Genomic DNA, 21,974 nt, shown 5'->3' with positions numbered 1-21,974 from the left:
GTCTGATTTCTCGGTGTAATGGTCATTAGTCCCGGTAGCAAAAACGGTAGGATAAATATGTTTAAAATTGATAGGGCAGTGCAGGCTACTTAGGGCTGGGTAGGCCGCAGTTAGCTAGAGGCTAAGGCCAATGTCGGCTAAAGGGGAGTGTGTTTCATGCTACATGGTACATCGTGGCTAAGGCTAAGGCTAATTGTGTTGTGTGCTACATGCTAACGTATCCTTAGAGATTCCATTGCGATGGATTAAAGTCTCTTAAATTTGTCTCTGTGTTTAAGTCAGGTTATATGTTTTGTGAGCGCTGTTAAATGTTGTTTGACTATAAGGGGAAAAGGGAAGTTACAGCTGGGCTGTTATTCTGTCTGTTTGGGGAGAGAGAATAGAAAATCTTCCTTCCACGGTGAGAAGGGATTTTTGAATGGTTGTGTGCATGCGTTTAATTTTGCGACACTACACTACAGAAAGGGGAGTTTATGGCACGAGATTAGGGAACGTTTTGTTTTACGGCACTAAACGACACCACGAGGGGATGCTAAAACTCAAGCATGAGGTTAAAATGATATTTGCGCATGCGTGGGATTCTGCAAAACAACACATTGGTTAAACTGCAGGGGGAGACAGAGGAACACAGACGACGGAACAAATACGCATAAAGAGATTTTAACACGAATCTTATAAGTTTAAACGGCGGTGGGTTAAGATGAAACTTGTTTTGGGACCTATTGAATTTATAAATTAAATATATGATAATGGATTATAATGGATTGAATTAAATAATTAAATAACGGATTAAAATAATGTTTTTGAGCGATCTATTTAGTTCTGAGTTTAGTCTTAGAGTGAATAATGTAGAACGAATGAATATTGAATGGTTGGAAATACTCAGTGATGGCATTAACTACTAAAAGCTGTTCTTGTGTCTTTGTCCCTTGTCATGAGAGACAGGAGAGAGGGGGAGCGAGGAGATACAGGAAGTGATCACGTGACGCGGCAGAGGATCAAGTCATAAAAAAGGTTACTGTTACAAGATATGTGATGTTATGACGATTTTACATCGGCTTGGCAAATACTATTTCATTAAAAATTGCATTTTGGATGCTCTGTGTATCACTGGGGTTTGATGGGAATTGGAGTAATGATAAGGTTAGAAGGCTTTGTTTATGGGTATTTTAGTCTGAAGATGACTAACTTGCATTTACTGGCAGTTGATGGGTTGTGGTAAGATAGCCAATACTAATGGATATTGGTGACAGAGGAATAGGAATTGGGTTTAATTATTCAGGATTGTTAATGGATTTGTTTAGGTTATATTAAGAATTACAGGGGGGAAGCCTATATAACTTATATAGTCTAAAATAGGATAGTTCACAATAAAGGAATAGAAAGGCTTGTTACAATGGGGAAAAAGATATCAGGACTATGAAAGTCATTACACGGGTTGAAATAGTGGTAATCCTTTAATTAAAGTGTTGCTAGGGTATCCGGCAAGTGAAACAAAAGTTGCCCTTCATTCTCAAACAGAAATTGATAAAATATTCCAGCGATAGGATAGGCTAAAAAATAGAGCTTAGGGATGTTTATCCTCAGTTCCAGTCATCATCCAGGAGAGTGATTATTGCCTCAGAGATGAAGATGAATCCAAAACTTCAGAAGTAAGAAAAACCGAGATGTCTGGAAACAAAGAGAAGAATGAGGTTCAGAAAGATGAAGATGAAGTTGAAGATGAAGATTTGGAGATTAAAGGTGCTTTATTTTCAAGAGGAGTTTGTCCTACAAGGACTGGCACAGAAGAACAGTAAGAAGATGATGGAAGATGATATTTCGAGGACAGAACTTAGAACTAAGGTTGAAGAATACTGATATGTCAACGACGAGAAGGAACAGGACCAAGAAAACATGCTGAGAAAATAATCCCAAGAGTTGGAGAAGAAGAAACTCTGAAAACTCAATCATACAACGGGTGGAGAAGATAAGTTTTGGTTATGAAGAATCAGAGTGAACCAAATCAACAATCACTGTTACAGCTTTAACTGAACAATATCAAAGGCAATTGTACCAGCCAAGGGGGGATCAGATGTTCCATATCGACCGCCAGTTTCTGGACAGACACAGAATTGGAGGAGGAGGAAGAACAGAGAACATTTTTAAGGAGGATACAGGGGCAATTCAAGATCACCTGTTAGTGTCTAGAAGATCCGGAAGGGGGGGCATTGCTGAGAGCATCGATTAGAGGAGAAGAGAAAATAGCTAACAGTTGAAACAACCGACCATTAGAAGTGATAGTGAATAGGGGAAAAACTTATTTGTGTTCAGCCTAAAGAGGTTAAACATCTCACTACTTGATAACTAATTAGGATAGGGATTTGAGGTAGTAAAACAGTTACTTACTCTTAAGGTACTAATATTAGAAGATGCTGTTATGGCAGTGTTGGGAAGAGATGCATGGTTTGAATTGAATTGTACAATAAAATGTACACTAGACGACTGTCTATTAGACGATCTGTCTGGGAAAATAAAGTTAAAAGGGGGTGACTATTATTCTGGGTTACATTCTTACACTAAGGGATTTCAGGCTAGGCTAAAAGGTGTTTAGACGTTTGCCAAGTCTGTGTGTAATGAGTCAGAAGCAGGTGGGGAACTTTCCCAATCACATATTCTACAAATTTGGTGGTAAGGGATTTTGTGAAAATCAGGGGAAAAGGTTTTAAAGGTTATGAGAGAAAAGATCAGATTAAAATAAGTTAGGAGTAGATTAGGGTTGAAGGAACTCTGAGACAGTAAGCTAAGTTTCAAAGGTAGTAGAAAGAGAGAGAGAGAACAGTGATGAAGGACATTTTAAAGTTTAGTGGGAAGATATGGTAGGAGTTTAGATCTGATAGGGGCAAATGCATTGAGAAAGTATGTGTTGCTGAATGATAAGAGAAGATTGAGGGTGATGGAGTATCTATATTTACAGTTTCCAGCAGGGAGATCAAGGTCATTATAGGTGTATTTTGTGTAATCAAAAGTTTGAAAGTCAGGGATTTAGAGATAGGACTGAGATTTGGGGAAAAAGTGACACTAGTGGTGATGGATGGAAGTACAAGGAAAGAGTTCAAAGTCTTAGGGGAAAACTGGGGGAAAACTAGGAGTAAATAAGGACATTAACACTTCAGTCTATTAGAACAACAGGGAGAAGCAATTTAACTCTTTCAACATTGATAGGTATTAAAGTCATAAATATATTGCATTTGATTATAAGGGAACCAATACAGCACCAATTTTAGGGGGAAAAATACTTATTAGGGTTTAGGATGGGGACGTTTCTCCCATATGGAGAGATAATTATGGAGAATAAGTATTGTTATCAGGACCAGGACTAGAAGCTGTTGCACCTATATAAAGGAGGGATAGTTTGTACACCGATATGAAGTGGAAGAGGTTAGGAGTGACTGTTCACTTATTTGGCGTAATGTTACAGAGAAAGGTCAGGGAGAATATATGTGTACTTATCTAGTGCAAGCATTAGAAGTTGTTCCGGTTAGGAATTATTGGTTAAAGGGCTATGTAATTCATAAAGTGATGCCTATAATGGAAGATTTGAAATCTGTTGAAGCTTCCGCAGTCACCAAGGGAGTTCAGGAAGTGTAGATTATAGTAGTCACTCCAACAGTAGATAATACACAGAGGATAATGGGAACTTTTGCATTAGAAGTAATTAGGGTTGATACAGCAACTAAATCAACTACTTTAATGGTAACTTTGGAAGGGATTAATGATACGATGTAGGGAGTATGGCATCGACAACAACTGTTCTGAAATTAAAGGGGGTTAGCAAGAAGGACTCAGGGGTTTAGGTTACGGATGGAGAGTGCTGTCAATGATAGTACGAATGGGGTTAAAATAGGAGAACAGAGAGTAGTAGAGAGAATATAGATTCATCATGAAAGGACAGGATGAGATCTTTTGATTTTGATGACAGAGGGGGGGGTATCTGATCAGTACTGCTCGTTCCTCTGTTGTGAAAATTAGAGATAGATTAACTCATTCTGTAAGGTCAGTGAGGAATCTTGAGGGTTGATGTCTGTTGGGGATGCCAGCCCAAGACGTGTTAGACGGTCGCGCGGCCTCTATCAGGTGTGGGTAAGTCTTATGCTTTGTCATGACTGTGGTATCGGCAACAGTCATTGACAGATAAAATAATGTAGTTGTCAGAACAGTAGGGTTTAACCTCCTAGGGCTTAGTGGTCACATACGTGGACAGCACTTTTTAGCTCTTATGTCCACAATTGTGTAGAAGTTCTGTCATATTTCATGGCTTATTCTGATTTAGATATTTATAAAAGCCTTGTATATTTGTCATGACATGCAAATTTGAAAAAAAAAGTGTAAAACTAGCAACTTTGTAGGTCGCTAAACATAAAGTACACGTAAGTGTACTTATGGACTGAGGCTCCTCGAAACAGCTAATATGCTTGTAAACATGCACACACGTAAAATGGGAAAAAAGCTAGCTCTGATGCAGCTAAAAAGCTGTACATGGTCCCAATGAAATAAATAACAATTAAATCACTAAATACATACATACATACTTAAATTAGTTGTGTTGAAAATGTTAGCCTAATGCAATTCGGACCATGAATCCACATATGTGGACATCATTTTTCTCTAAAAGTACATCATATCAAAAGATGATACTTAGTTTTTATTCTAATTAGGTTCCAATAAGCCCAAATAGCAAAGAGAAATAAAAAATGCATGTAAAAAAACAGCTTGGGCCTTAAGAGGTTAAGTGTTCTTGGGTAAATGGATTACCCTATGGGAATTGTTAGATGGAAAGTAAAGTCAGGTAACAGTGGAAACTTGAAGTATTCAGGTGAAACATTGAGGGCTAAAAGTTGTTTTTGTTCTAATAAAACATATGAGGTAAAGGGTGTGTTTATGGGAAGATCAGATTGGGATGTTAGATGATAATTTTGGATAAGCATGAACATAAGGTTAGAGATGACAAATATAATGTAATTTTTAATATACCAGGGAGTAAGAAGAGCAGGACTTTGATGGTTGAACGATTAGCTTTTGACTGACAATGTAACTATGGAGAATTTTAGAGATATTTGGTGGGTTTGTGATGATAAAATATATATTCTTACATTATGGATGGAAAGGATTTTGTTACATGTCAACGTTGAAGCTTCCATATGAGGTTTTACCATTATAAGAGGGATAGCATTGGACACAGCTAAATCTAGGGTTAAAAGGGTGACATGGCGACATGTCATAGTCTTCAAGCTTATCATTGAAGGATAAGGTCGGGGAGAAGGGGGGACTTCATTCATGGTATGGTGTAACATTTGGGAAGATAATATTGATAAATATTAGTTATACTTTGAGTCCAGATAGTTCAGATAATATCACTGGGGTTATAGATGCATTATAAGGGATGCATTTGAAAGGATTTGGTTGCAAGATCAATTAGGCCCAGTAGGGGCAGTGATGGGTCAGATTTTAGTTTCAGCTTTGATAACACTGTGTGATGTTTGTAATTTGTTACTGACCTTTGAGAAAGCTATGATATTAAGATAGGTTGGAGAGTGATTCCTGGAGACAACACTCAGATGCCGATGTTGACTGTTCCTGATCTGGATAAAGATGGATGGACTACTGATGGATAAATATCATTTTTTTATGAGTTGATTATTTTTCAAATTTTTTTTCAATAGTAGGGTGATGTTGGTATGATTTATGAATCAAGGGGGGGATAGGTTAATGTGATTCATACATCATTTATAGGTCATTTTTATATTCTTAAATTGATGTTGAGGTTTAATTTGAAAATGTTGTTTTGCAAAAGATACTGTTTGGTCGTTTCTTTTCTTTTCATTCCAGAAGCATTTGGGGGAACATGTGACTCAAAGACAATATGAAGGGACAATATGACTGGAGGAGATGAAACAAGGAGGGTGTGGCTGATTCCATCATTAACAAGTCCATTGGAAGTCGAGACTACGGAGGAGATGAAGTGTAGTGGACTACATTCCAGTGTCTGCAATGAAATATAGACATATTTGATGTGTAATACATAATTGTGTCATATTCTTAGGTATTGATTTTAGTAGAATGATGTTTGATGTTATTGAATGCAGATGAGGATCTTAGATGCTTTTGTTTATTTCGATGGGGTTTAGGGAAAGGACGTTTAGGCAGGGAGAGATTCCCTTTTAGGTCCTATGGGTTGACCAGCCTGAGAGTGGATGTTTCTGGATAGGATTTTGTTTGCAGGGGAAACATGTGTATTTAATGGCATCATAGTTTCAAATGTATTTACATGGTTTATGAGTTTATCTGGAGTACCGCGGTGGTTGCCTGGGGCAGAGGGACCGTGAGAGAATTTTACAGTCTTGATGGATTTGGAACAAAGGTTGCCGGACAGGTTTTTCGCTCTCACACTCCATAAAGATTTATTCATAATTCATAGTAATGTGTTCACACTTCATGAACAGTTTGTTCATAATTCATAGTAATGTGTTAACATTTCATCAACAGTTATTCATAGTTCATAAGAAAGGTATTTACACTCTAGAGGAGAATGTTTTTGGGTTTAAGGTTGAGGATACTCAATAAGATAAATGGTTAATAGTCATAATCTTATTCTGTTTGTTTTCGAGACGTTTATTTCGTCTCGAAAGGGGGGAATATCGTATCTGAAGATTATGCCTTTGTTAAATGTTTTGGAGGAACAAAGAATGTTGTTTTATGATCTTAGTTCAAATGTAGCGTTGGGAGGGTGATGCCCCAGGGGAGACTGGTGATTGGCCAGAAGAGGGGAGTCACTCCTCTTTTTGCATTGTTTATAAATAGGGGGTAAACGATGAGACGGCAGAACGGCCATAGCAATCTGGGGAGCCGTTCTCCGGACATCGCGAGTCTGTACCTATGCTGTAAACTCGTGATTTTAATTAAAGCCTCTAACACGATGCAGCATAGCGGACTTTTTGTTGACAGCAATAATTGCCACCACTCATCATATACGACAAGATCATTGACAAGATCCTCCCGTGTAGTTCTGGGCTGATTCCTCACTGTTCTCATGATCATTGCAACTCCACGAGGTGAGATCTTGCATGGAGCCCCAGGCCGAGGGAGATTGACAGTTATTTTGTGTTTCTTCCATTTGCGAATAATCGCACCAACTGTTGTCACCTTCTCACCAAGCTGCTTGGCGATGGTCTTGTAGCCCATTCCAGCCTTGTGTAGGTCTAAAATCTTGTCCCTGACATCCTTGGAGAGCTCTTTGGTCTTGGCCATGGTGGAGAGTTTGGAATCTGATTGATTGATTGCTTCTGTAGACAGGTGTCTTTTATACAGGTAACAAACTGAGATTTGGAGCACTCCCTTTAAGAGTGTGCTCCTAATCTCAGCTCGTTACCTGTATAAAAGACACATGGGAGCCAGAAATCTTTCTGATTGAGAGGGGGTCAAATACTTATTTCCCTCATTAAAATGCAAATAAATTTATAACATTTTTGACATGCGTTTTTCTAGATTTTTTTGTTGTTATTCTGTCTCTCACTGTTCAAATGAACCTACCATAAAAATTATAGACTGATCATGTCTTTGTCAGTGGGCAAACGTACAAAATCAGCAGGGGATCAAATACTTTTTTCCCTCACTGTAGGTCTATATAAGTTGTTTGGCTACTTGAAGAGAACTAGGTCCTTTAACTCGCAGCCCACCTCTTCCAATGCATTGTGGAAAAGTGTGCATTGAATTCTACTACATGAAGAGCTGAAATGAGTATAACATCCTGGCATTTAAACCATACTTGATTTTTTTGAAAATTCACATGGGCCTACTCGATTTTTGCATACTGAGAATGCGTCATGCACGATTGGGTTGTTTCCCATTATTCGTGGATTTCGGTAGCGCATCCCTATATCTAATTGATCAGTTGTTGTCATAGCCAAAAAGAGTATGACATCCGGGCATTTAAAGTATACTTGATTTTCGAAATGTCACATACTCAAACTGCCTACTATTTAGGACCCACATATGGATATTGGGACATGACCAGTGAGTGTGAGTGAGAGACAGACAGACAGACTTTGTGTGTGAAAGAAAGGGAGAGACCACATTAACCCCATTGGATTTATTCAGAGAGATAGTTACGTTACTTACATTACTTAGGTTAAGGTCAAGAAAAATATGAGGTGGCATTTTGACCTTTTTCAGTCTCACTTGGCTTGTGTTTTAGATTCTTATCTAATGTTACTGGATGTGTGTAGTAGCATAACACCAACTGTCCAGGCCAAACCTATTTTTCTATTCAACTTGGAATGTATGGCCAATTTGAGATCAAATTACTCCAGTTTATTTGATGTTATACTGCATTCCTTCACACTCAAATGTGTGTGTGCGCTTTATGTGTGTTTTTATAATGAATGAGTGTGTGAGCCCACATGTGTGTTACGTGGCATGTGTGTACACATTTATAATATATGTACACTACCAGTCAAAAGTTTGGACACACCTACTCATTCAAGGCTTTACATTTTTTATTTATTTTTTACAATTTTTTACATTGTAGACTAATAGTGAAGATATCAAAACTATAAAATAACACATATTGAATCATGTAGTAACCAAAAAGGTGTTAAACAAATCAAAATAGATTCTTCAAATAGCGACCCTTTGCCTTGATGACATCTTTGCACACTCTTGGCATTCTCTCAACCAGCTTCATGAGGTAGTCACCTGGAATGCATTTCAATTAACAGGTGTGCCTTCTTACAAGTTAATTTGTGGAATTTCTTTCCTTCTTAATGCGTTTGAGCCAATCAGTTGTGTTGTGACAAGGTAGGGGGGGGGTATACAGAAGATCACCCTATTTGATAAAAGACCACGTCCATATTATGGCAAGAACAGCTCAAATAAGCAAAGAGATGCGACAGTCCATCATTACTTTAAGACATGAAGGTCAGTCAATACGGAACATTTCAAGAACTTTGAAAGTTTCTTCCAGTGCAGTCGCAAAAACCATCAAGCAAAGATAAAAAATAAAAAATATATATTGAAAAAAAATAAAAAAGATAAAAAAAGGAAAGATAATCAAAAATATGGAAAATAAACGATGAAAAACAAAAAACTAAGAACTGATCTACCCCCATAAAAAGAATATAAAAATATTTTAAAAAACATCAAGCGCTATGATAAAACTGGCTCTCATGAGGACCGCCACAGGAATGGAAGACCCAGAGTTACCTCTGCTGCAGAGGATAAGATCATTAGAGTTACCAGCCTCAGAAATTGCAGCCCAAATAAATGCTTCACAGAGTTCAAGTAACAGACACATCTCAACATCAACTGTTCAGAGGGGACTGTGTGAATCAGGCCTTCATCGTCGAATTGCTGCAAAGAAACCACTACTAAAGTACAACAATAATAAGAAGAGACCTGCTTGGGCCAAGAAACACAAGCAATGGACATTAGACCAGTGGAAATGTGTCCTTTGGTCTGGAGTCCAAATTGGAGATTTTTGGTTCAGACCGCCGTGTCTTTGTGAGACACGGTGTGGGTGAACGGATGATCTCTGCATGTGAAGTTCCCACCGTAAAGCATGGAGGAGGAGGTGTTATGGTGTGGGGGTGCTTTGCTGGTGACACTGTCTGTGATTTATTTAGAATTCAAGGCACACTTAACCAGCATGGCTACCACAGCATTCTGCTGCGATACGCCATCCCATCTTGTTTGCGCTTAGTGGGACTATCATTGTTTTTTCAACAGTACAATGACCCAACACACCTCCAGGCTGTTTAGGGCTATTTGACCAAGAAGTCCCCTGTAGCTCATTTGGTAGAGTATGGCGCTTGCAACGCCAGGGTTGTGGGTTCGTTTCCCACGGGGGGCCAGGATGAAAATGTATGCACATCTGTATGCACTAAGTCGCTCTGGATAAGAGCGTCTGCTAAATGACTAAAATGTAAATGTAAAATGATGGAGTGCTGCATCAGATGACCTGGCCTCCACAATCCCCCGACCTCAACCAAATTGAGATGGTTTGGGATGAGTCGGACGCAGAGTGAATGAAAAGCAACCAACAAGTGCTCAGCATATGTGGGAACTCATTCGAAACTGTTGGAAAAGCATTCCAGGTGAAGCTGGTTGAGACAATGCCAAGAGTGTGCAAAGCTGTCATCAAGGCAAAGGGTGGCTGTTTGAAGAATTTCAAATATAAAATATATTTTGATTTGTTTAACACTTTTTTTTTTGGTTACTACATGATTCCATATGTATAATTTCATAATTTTTATGTCTTCACTATTATTCTACAATGTAGAAAATAGTAAAAATAAAGAAAAACTCTTGAATGAGTAGATGCGTCCAAACTTTTGACTAGTACTGTATGTGAGTGTCACACCCTGACATTGAGATCTCTAGTTGGGTTGGTCAGGGTGTGAAATCTAATTTATATATTTCTATGTTGGCCGGGTGTGGTTCCCAATCAGAGGCAGCTGTCGGTCTTTGTCTCTGATTGGGGATCATACTTAGGAAGCCATGTTGCCTACCTTAGTTGTGGGATCTTGTTTCTGTTTGATGATTAGCCTCTTGAACTTCATGTTCTGTTGGATTTTGTTATTTTTGTCGGTGTTTATTAAAATAAACGACTGTACGCATACCACGCTGCACCTTGGTCCAATCCTTTACACAACGAACGTGACAGTGAGAAAGAATGTGAGTTTGTGTGTGTGAATGCGTGCGTTTGTTTCCCGGAAATCTGATCAGTATTTTCATATTTTAATGGTGTAGGGCTGGCTGGCGGTCTGGCTGGCTGTATACTCCACTGACTGACCTAGATGATCAGCCGTGTATTTACTTTATGGTATCAGTTTCCAACCAGACCTGGGTTCAAATACCATTTGAAATAATTTCAAATACTTTGCTTGTCGTTGATTGAGCCTCCCTGTTTCAATGGAACTAACAGAAAATATCCAATAATGTAAACCCTTCCCACCTGGCGCTCCAGGCAGGCTAAAGCAAACATTTCAAATAGTATTTGAACCCAGGTATTTTTACAACACGCCTCTCTTTGAGGAGGACTGGGAATGCAAGGCCTGTAGTTGATTACAAATTATTGTGTTGATCATTCCATGATTGGTGTGAATTTGAATACTTTTTAGTATTTAGAGTAAATAGAAATTCTGTCGATAACATTGTTGTGTTCAGTATCTGTATTAAATTTAGTTCTGATCACAATCTTATTAAGGAAAGGAAGCCACAGCTACGGTGTCCATATTAGGAGAGCCTCAGTCTCAGCAGAACTTTCATCAGTCTTATCATGTGAGACTTAGACCGTTCTAATATGGACATCGCATTCGTGGTTTTCTTCAGATTATGATAATTCAAAAATGATGCAATCATTATCATGCTAGGTAGAACTTGTCAAAGTGCAGCATTGGCAGAATGTGGACTTCAACTCTCACCCATCAATAATCTGGTCAGGCCTTTACTCCGTGGAGGGATTGTGATACTGACCTTTCCATTTAACAAATGTACAACCTTGTGTGTGTTTGTGTGTGTGTGTGTGTGTGTGTGAACAGCCGCCCTCAAAGGTGACATTTGTTCTCAAATGTGAAGGCTTTGGGAAGGTCATATGCTAATCATTTGTACACCGAGTCGACTTCATATGTAGCAACAACAGAACACAGTACACTGTGCCGTATTGAAACAGTACAGTGTGTGTGGATGCATCTATTTATGTGTGTTGCATTAGTTACAGAGAGTAATTCTTAATGTGCAGTCCCTGATTCACTTTATCACGTTAGTCTGACATCAGGCTTGTTTTTGCATCAAACCAACTCTTGAGGCAACAATTAATATGATTGTATCCTGTCTACCATAGTCCAGAGGGATGTTCTGTTGAGTTATGCACCATGACACACATTGAGACCCAGAGGTGAGGTCGCAGCTAGGGCCATTGCTCTATACGTTCAATTCTCAATTATACTGTAGTCAGTGACCTACCAACCACAACCAATTGGTCAAACACTGCCTCCAGGTCATCCTATGCCTATAGGTCAGAGGTTAGTCATCAATGAGGTGAAAGGTCACGCAAATCTCCCTTTAAGTCCTTTTCGGTGGCAGTGCCTGAGTCTGCACAGCTGAGTAACTTGGCGTACCCTCTCGTCCCTTCTGGGACATTTTGAATCAGCTGTGCTGCGCTAGTCTAGTCTTTATGTTTTGCCACCCGATAGCTCCACAGCCACAAGACCCCCTATTCCGACTGCATATAGCATTACATGGCCATGTGGCAAGGCTTAGTCTCAGATGGCAAACACAGAAGCAGACATTGTATATGGAGCAGACCTCGGTTCCAATACTATTTGAAATCTTTCAAATACCGTGTGTGTTTGCTCTAGAGTGCCAGATAGGCAGGGTTTGTAGTTCTGGGATTATCATCACTGTTTGAGGAAAACCTCTTACAGGTATCTCCAAAACAGAAACGTTTTAGGAAATTGAAAACAATTAACAAATTTTCCCATGAATTATCATACCATTTTTTGAATATTTTGAATACATTTTCTTGGTCCTAGAGTCATGAAATGTACTGAGTACATTGAGGGGAGTTACTGCTTTCAATAAATGTACAAAAAATAAACATTAGCAAAAATGCTACAAGATTTTCATCAGACAGCAACGCTATTCTATTGGTCTATTAAGCCAGGCAAGCTTAATCAAGCACAGGTAAAGTAAATGATTTCAATTAGTATTTGAACCCAGGTCTGGTGGCAAGGGTGGGTCTCGGATGACAAACAAACAGATGCTGGTCCTGTAGGCTATGTGGAGACAGACAGCCAGACAGGAGAGAGCCTAGGCTATACACAAACCAGATGAAGCCTTGGATGTACTGTACATTTTTTTTCTCCAACTGCTCTCAGTTGAAATTCAAAACCATCCTTGATGATGTATGATGCCTTTAAAAAGTCCCTCTTTTATGATTCGCACTCCCAGAATCCCTTCTTGGCTTCTGGAAACTTGAGGGAAAATCCTTCCTCTCTTCTTATGGAATATTGGCTTGCTTGCTTTGTTGTGCGTGTACAAACTGTTCCGAGCAGACTTTCATGTACTCAGTGATTTAAGCATTCTGACTGATGATCAGGTCTGGTTATTTGCAGTGGAATGGGGTTTCCCCACCTTTCCATTGAGATTCTAATTTACGACAACGGTTTCGAAACCCTCTGGATAAAAGCCATGCAGTAGCTTATTATTTCACTTACTTTGGAGACCTAGATACCAGCTTTGATTGAATATAGAGCTCTATAAAAAAGTGACTTGAAAATGAACGTAGAAAGCCAACCCACTGAGAGCATGTTCAGTAGGCAGATGTTGTGAAACGTTGCAGATAGAAATGCATGAATAGAGCTGAAATTCCTTGAATCTACATGTCAGAAAGAGATGTTTGGTCTGCATAACATTTCTATCTGCTAAACACCAAACCCCAGAAACACCAAATAGATCCCTGATGGTTGAGATAATGGAATGATGGAGTACTAAAGTGTTGTGTGTGTGTGTGAGTGAACGTGCTCAGGGACAGGGAAGCAGGGATCCTGGACAGCTGGGGAGTGGACCACCATGCTATCAGGGCGTCGCTCGCGCATCCCTTTCCTGGATGACAAACAAATATTAACCCCTGCATATGCACACCCGCACCCCTGAGACAGGTCAGTGGGTCATCTCCACCTCCTCCCATCCCCCCTTCACCCTCAGTCACCTCTTCACCATCGGATCACCGGACGAACGACATGAGGGATTGTTTGGAATGGGAAGGTCCTCCTGACGTTTTTGTCGTTTGACATTTTTCTTCCCCTTCCCGCGCCACTGACAGGACAGGAACCCAGGTTTGTTATTACAGTCCCTCCCTCCCTCCCTTTCACCCTGACTCTCTTCCCCTTCCCAACTCCCTCGCATTGGGGTCCAGCGGGGCAGAGGCCTTTCCTTTCGTTGTCCATTGGACAGAGGCTAAGAATAGCGTGCAGGGGTGAGGGAACAGGGAGAGGGGCGGTGGGCCACCCGTGCTGAATAACTCCCTGACCGGGCTGGGACAGTAAGACACACCCAGGGTAGCAGCCAGAGGCAGACTATAGACACCCCAGAGACACAACAGGGACTGAGACTGCTATAATTTATACGGCTCTGACAGCGTTAGATAACCTTTACCCCTGTGGAAAATCAAGATCAGGAACTACAAGAGCTCACTTTTGGATTGAGAACAAAATGAGAATGAGGAGAATCCTACTAATATGGCCTAAATTATCATTGTACCATGTTTGTGCCTTACTGACATTAGGGACATTAAACCAGTTTGCCGGTTTTGTCTAATTTCCTGTCCAAACTAATAGATGGGCTAACCTTTCTAATGTAGCTAAACAGCTACCTCACTTTTCTGTAGCAGGCAATGTTCTCTCTCTATTTGTCCAGTCTCAATGTATTAATCCTACCATCATCAATTAGTGTGTTCTCTCCATTGAAATGACTAAAAGGAAACATTAACATAATGACATAAACAGATGATTCAGAGCCGGAGAGGGTCATGTAGGGCCCTATAACATCTTTGATATGGAGAACGTGGACAGAATCACGGAATTTAGACAATAAAATGGAATTCAACAATATTCAAAAATGTATTGAACTTAGTAGGGAATAAACTAAATGTATTGAAAGTTTATCATAAGACATTAACAGAATGCATCAGTGATTTCATATTTCCTGCAACTTTCTGAAGAGGCAATGAGAATTCCCAGTCTGTGAATGTTCGGTGCACGCAGCTACCACTTTGTGTAGCCGTTAGCCATGATGCTAATGAAAAATCTTCTGGTAGATGGAAAGGCTTTCCCAAAAACCTTTTCAATTAAATATTAACTACAAAGTAGCCTATGCTTACCTGACAGAATGATATCATGATTATATGCATCAATCCAGTGGGTATTTGTTTTGCAAACTCTACCATCACATGTGTGCTACAGAAATATTGCTAAACAACTGCCTCTTGCTAGGTGCACACGGGAATTAAAGGGTAACCCAAAAATCTAAATGTCTCAGATTTTTCTCAGACCTCAAAAGTGGTATTAGAACATCAAATTCAGTTGTTTTTCTATTTAAAAAGTGTGATTTAGAGAGCAGGGGAAAACGGAAACCTAGAAAAACTAAACAAAGAAAATGGAATTTGGGAAACAACTAAATGGAATTAGGCAAAAAATCAAATGGATTTTATAGGGCCCTAGTCATGGTGAATAAATGCGTTGGAGGATATCGAAAGGAGAAGTGTAATCTAGTAGGGCAAAGCAGGCTGAAAGTGCTGAGTGGACAAAGAGACAAAGACAGCAAAACATACATGTGATTTTACAGGCAGATCAAGTTGGATTTTGTGTATATACCTCAGGGTGAAGGGTGAGAGAGTTTCATTGCTTCATGGAGTACTGTAACATCAGCTGGATACTGAGCAAACAAAACACATTCTCCTCACACTTATGTTGCATAAGATCTAGTGTCTCAGAGGCTGAGTCCCAGAGGCTGAGAGTCCCAGAGGTAGCTAAAAAGCCTTTTGGTCTCAATGTAATCAGTACATTTTTAAATATTAATTTTCAATATGGCTGCTACACATAATTGAAGTCTTCTGGAACTTAGGAATTTAAGGAACATCCAAATCCAACACTTATTATGCTTGTAAAGAATTTAAGATTAAACACTCTTTTATGACCGCATTTATAGCCTGCCACTAGATAATTATCTAATGTTAAGCGCCTCCCATGGGAATGTGTCCCAAATTGCACCCTATTCCTTATATAGTGCACTGCTTTTGACCAGAGCCCTATGGGCCCTGGCCAAAAGTAGTCCACTATATAGCGAATAGGGTGCCATTTGGGACACACACAAAGCCTCCCACAGCTATCTTTCCCCTGATCTTCTGTACAATCCATCCCAGAGACAGCCGTTTACTATCCATTGGTTGAGATGCATAATGCATGTCGAATTACAGTTTGTTACAGCATCAGTGGAACTAGGCCATCATATACTCTCCGATTAGCTGTGATGCCGTAACTGTGCCTTTTCGTGTGAGCTGCATGACTTCAGCTCACACGCACGCATGCATGCATGCACACACATACAGTTGAAGTCGGAAGTTTACATACACCTTAGACAAATACATTTAAACTCAGTTTTTCACAATTCCTGACATTTAATCCTAGTAAGAATTCCCTGTCTTAGGTCAGTTAGGATCACCACTTTATTTTAAGAATGTGAAATGTCCGAATAATAGTAGAGAGAATTATTTATTTCAGCTTTTATTTCTTTCATCACATTCCCAGTGGGTCAGAAGTTTACATAGACTCTATTAGTATTTGGTAGAATTGCCTTTAAATTGGTTAACTTTTTGGGTAGTCTTCCACAAGCGTCCCACAATAAGTAGGGTGAATTTTGGCCCATTCCTCCTGACAGAGCTGGTGTAACGGAGTCAGGTTTGTAGACCTCCTTGCTCGCACATGCTTTTTCAGTTCTGCCCCACAAATGTTCTATAGGATTGAGGTCAGGGCTTTGTGATGGCCACTCCAATACCTTGACTTTGTTGTCCTTAAGCCATTTTGCCACAACTTTGGAAGTATGCTTGGGGTCATTGTCCATTTGGGAGACCCATTTGCGAACAAGCTGACTGATGTCTTGGGATGTTGCTTCAATATATCCACATAATCTTCCTTCCTCATGATGCATTCTATTTTGTGAAGTGTACCAATCCCTCCTGCAGCAAAGCACCCCCACAGCATGATGCTGCCACCCCTGTGCTTCACGTTTGGGATGGTGTTCTTCGGCTTGCAAATATCCCCCTTTTTCCTCCAAACATAATGATGGTCATTATGGCCAAACAGTTCTATTTTTGTTTCATCAGACCAGAGGACATTTCTCCAAAAAGTACGATCTTTGTCCCCACGTGCCGTTGCAAACCGTAGTCTGGCTTTTTTATAATGGTTTTGGAGCAGTGGCTTCTTCCTTGCTGAGTGGCCTTTCAGGTTATGTCGATATATAGGACTCGTTTTACTGTGGATATAGATACTTTTGTACCTGTTTCCTCCAGCATCTTCACAAGGTCCTTTGCTGTTGTTCTGGGATTGATTTGCACTTTTCGCACCAAAGTATGTTCATATCTAGGAGACAGAACGCGTCTCCTTCCTGAGCGGTATGACAGCTGCGTGGTCCCATGGGGTTTATACTTGCGTACTATTGTTTGTACAGATGAATGTGGTACCTTTAGGCGTTTGGAAATTGCTCCCAAGGATGAACCAGACTTGTGGAGGTCTACAATTTTTTTGGCTGATTTCTTTTGATTTTCCCATGATGTCAAGCAAAGAGGCACTGAGTTTGAAGGTAGGCCTTGAAATACATCCACAGGTACACCTCCAATTGACTCAAATGTTGTCAATTAGCCTATCAGAAGCTTTTAAAGCCATGACATGGAATTTTCCAAGCTGTTTAAAGGCAGTGTATGTAAACCTCTGACCCACTAGAATTGTGATACAATGAATTGTAAGTGAAATAAACTGTCTGTAAACAATTGTTGGAAAAATGACTTGTGTCATGCACAAAGTAGATGTCCTAACCGACTTGCCAAAACTATAGGTTGTCAACAAGAAATGTGTGGAGTGGTTGAAAAACAAGTTTTAATGACTCCGACCTAAGTGTATGTAAACTTCAGACTTCAACTGTATATACAAAAATATAAACGCGACATGCAACAATTTCAAAGATGTTACTGAGTTACAGTTCATATAAGGAAATCAGTCAATTGAAATACATTCTTTAGGCCCTAATCTATGGATTTCACATGACTGGGCAGGTGTGCAGCCATGGGTGGGCCTGGGAGGGCATAGGCCCACCCATTTTGCAGCCAGGCCCACCCACTGGGGAGCCAGGCCCAGCCAATCAGAATGAGTTTTTCCACACAAAAGGGCTTTATTACAGACAGAAATACTTCCCACCCCCCCCTCAGACGATCCCGCAGGTGAAGAAGCCGGATGTGGAGATCCTGAGCTGGCGAGGTTACAAGTGGTCTGCGGTTGTGAGGCCGGTTGGACGTACTGCCAAATTCTCTAGAATGACGTTGGAGGCAGCTTATGGTAGAGAAATTAACATTAAATTATCTGGCAACAGCTCTGGTGGTCATTCCTGCAGTCAGCATGCTAATTGCATGCTCATTCAAAACTTGAGACATCTGTGGCATTGTGTTGTGACAAAAATGCACATTTAAATTGGCCTTTTATTGTCCCCAGCACAAAGTGCACCTGTGTAATGATCATGCTGTTTAATCAGCTTCTTGATATGCCACACCTGATGGATTATCTTGGCAAAGGAGAAATGCTCACTAATAGGGATGTAAACATATTTGTGCACAATATTTGAGAGAAATAAGCTTTTTGTGCGTATGGAACATTTCTGGGATTTTTTTATTTCAGCGAATGAAACATGGGACCAACACTTTACATGTTACGTTGATATTTTTGTTCAGTGTATTTAAGGAGATTGAGATTGTACTTTAGGACTAGAGTTTGGGAAACATCATCTGTGTGTAGATGGTTGAGTCCCAAATGGCACCCTATTCCATAGGGCTCTGGTCAAAAGTAGTGTATTATATAGGGAAAAGGGTAACTTTTCTGGAAGCATACGAAGTCTGGTAATTGGCCCTTCTGATATGATAGAGAAAGACAACAATATTTTATTGAGGAAGTCACAGCTATTATAATTCAACCCTATTACTGGGATCTCTTGTTCAAGTGCTGCGCTTTCTCTCTCTTATTATTTCTGTCTTGTGCTGAATATATGGATTTCTTTATCACAATTGAAGCCATGCACACACGCACAACCTAATTCTCTTTCGCTCTCTCTATCGCTCTCTCTCTTTCTCTCTCTCATGCTTTCTCATTTGACCCCTCAAGATTCACACAGTTGATTTAGTATCAGTTCTACATTTACATTTTAGTCATTTAGCAGACGCTCTCATCCACATTTTTCATACTTCTTGTGAGACAAGTTGTTTGTTAAGCTCAGTAGAACATAGTAAAAGCTAGTAAAACTCAGTAGAACACAGCAGGAACACCTTAATGACAGCATACTTTGATTTAAATCCGTTGTAATTCACCAAACAATTTTTCAATGTAGACCAGATCCAAATTAATCCCCCTAGACATGATGAAAACATTGCGGTCTAATACAGTGTTGTGGGATTTTAGTGTACTGGCATTACCATAATACAGGGATCATCAACTAGATTCAGCCGCGGGCTGATTTCTTTCTTGAGCGGAAGGTCAGGGGGCTGGAACATAACTATAAATAATATGCAAATTGACCCCAAAAAGCCCAAACAGATATAATATTTGACTAAAACATAATCATTTCAAACCTTGCTTACATTTGTATACGATCACATATTATGCGTGGGAATACTTTGGAACAAATTTCCAAAATTAAAATCACTTGGAGCTGATTTGCTGGTGTTTTTACAGTCTCTTATGTTCAACTACTTTTTTATTTTTTTGCTCAAAACTTTGGCCCGCCAGTTGGGGAACCCTACCATAATACATTCAGCGATCATAGGATGCGTTCCAAATGGAACCCTATTCCTTATATAGTGCATGACTTTCAACCAGGTCCCATAGGGTTCTGATCACAGATAGTGCACTTGACCTCGATCCGCTCTTAAGCAATAACAACATTATTCAAATGTACTGTAGGTACACTAGGCCTATACATGCAGTAATTCAATTAAACTGAAAAACTCCCAACTGTGAGTTATTTTGGAGTCCATGAGGAATTGTTGATATACAATGGGGGGAGGATCGGCGAAGGGAGGGGGCATATAAAAAGTGGCCTTAATTTTTTCCCCAGCCTGAATGACATAAGATGGTTATGCCCTTAGGTTCCCATATGCAAGCAAGGCAGCTTACTAGTCTGCACCTTATGCTCTTTTCAGGGTGGTTGGGAGACGTCACATTGTGTTTGCGCTCCAAATGGCACTCTATTCCCTACATAGTGCACTACTTTTGACCTGAGCCATATGGGCCCTATTCCCTATGGTATAACATTAGTGTGAGTTGCAAAATTCCCGTAACTTGAAAACAATCCTGGTTGGAAGAATTGTGGAATCAGGAGGGAATCAGTAGGAAATCCAGGATACCTCTAACCTTTCTGAAAGACAAGGAAATTTGGGAAAGTTATTGGAATATTGCAACCCTAAGTGCACTATATAGGGAACAGAGTGCGATTTGGGGCGCAGTATTGTGGGGACAGGATTAGGCGTTATACGGGTGTCACAGCATTCTGTGTATCCCAACACAACAACTGTCACGCCCTGACCTTGAGAGGTCTGTTGTCTTTAGTTAGTTTGGTCAGGGCGTGAGATTCTATGCTGGAGATTCTATGTTTGGTATCTAGGTAGTGTATTTCTTTGTTTGGCCGGGTGTGATTCCCAATCAGAGACAGCTGTCGCTCGTTGTCTCTGATTGGGGATCATACTTAGCCTGTTTGCCTACCATAATTGTGGGATCTTGTTCCGTGTTGGCTTGTATTGTGTATAGCCTTGGACTTCACGTTACATTGGTTTGTTGTTTTGTTTTGTGTTTAGTATTTAATAAACATGTTCGCATACCACGCTGCACCTTGGTCTGACCCGTCTCTCAACGAGCGTGACAACAACAGAGAGAGTGACTTCTGGCCAAGAGAATTGCGCAACTGGTGGTGTGACTGAGTGTAGACAAGGAGTGGGGGAGAGAGAGAGCATGAAAACAATAGTCTAGGGTTAGGTTGCCGATTTGTACTTCAGACAACGTGATAGCTATGACATATCTGTGCCCGTTTGTATGGGCTGAAGTGAAGCAGAGGTTGTGTTTTTTCAGGTCCTCACATCTAACCTGTCTCATCTAACCTGTAATAAGAGTTTATGGCAGCACTTTAAGGGCAATCTGGTTGGCACCACTTCGGGAGTGGTCGAAATGTACACAATTGTTACAATTTTTTCAATTTCAGTTAGGGGGAGGGTTTAGTATTTTTCAATTTAGTCCAGGGGAGGGTCATGTAATTTGTAATCGATGAAATGTCATATTGCTCAGGGTTTCAGAATTAGTTGCTTATTATAGTATCTTGATGTGTGCCCGACGATGCCCGTCATCCCTGATTCTCTGCACGGCACGCAATATCAAGTGCGCCTAGTGTGGTTTCAATAAAAAATGTAATAGCCTATACTATAGGCCTAAGCCATATGAAGAGCATGCTCAGAGAAGCACAGGGCAAAGTTATATTTCTAAGAAAATGTACTTCCTTCCCAAGTTTTTGCACTGCTGGGATGGTGTATATAAAACTAAGTTACACTGTACTACACACCGCAATGGATAGGCGTTAAATGGACCTGATTATATAAAGCGATCTATAACGACGCTTTAGTCCGCAATGCTTTATGCTAGAAACAAGTTGTAAAATGCCAGAGAATGACGTGACTCCGATGCAAATGGGATATATTTGGTTTGTCTCCATGACATTCAGAGGCTGCGCTACAACCTTCTATGTACTTTGGTTGGGAATTAATGTGTGATTCTGTCACTATCAATTGATATTCGACATTTCAACAGGCTATTAAACAACATACTAACTCTAAATCAGTCAGGGGAAAGCCAGGTGGCCTAAGAAGGAACGATTTAAGAAATCAATTGTGAAGCATTTGTGACACGCTACAGGCTGGCAGGAGTGTACGGCTTTTCAACAACATATCAACAACAGCAATTCAACAACATGCCTATAAATTTCGCATTTAGGCTGTATAAAATAATGATTTGAAGTAAATAATAATGGAATCAAAAATGCCGTATTAGGCTATACAGTGCCATTGAATTCACTTTTAAAAAACACGAGTTTGGCCAGTCTTTGGTTTGAGGATCATGCGGTGAGCTATGCATGCCTAG

This window comes from Coregonus lavaretus (genome assembly GCF_964263955.1).
Source record: "Coregonus lavaretus genome assembly, chromosome: 38".
NCBI classification, from domain to species: Eukaryota; Metazoa; Chordata; class Actinopteri; order Salmoniformes; family Salmonidae; genus Coregonus; species Coregonus lavaretus.
This window is presented reverse-complemented; position numbering follows the sequence as displayed.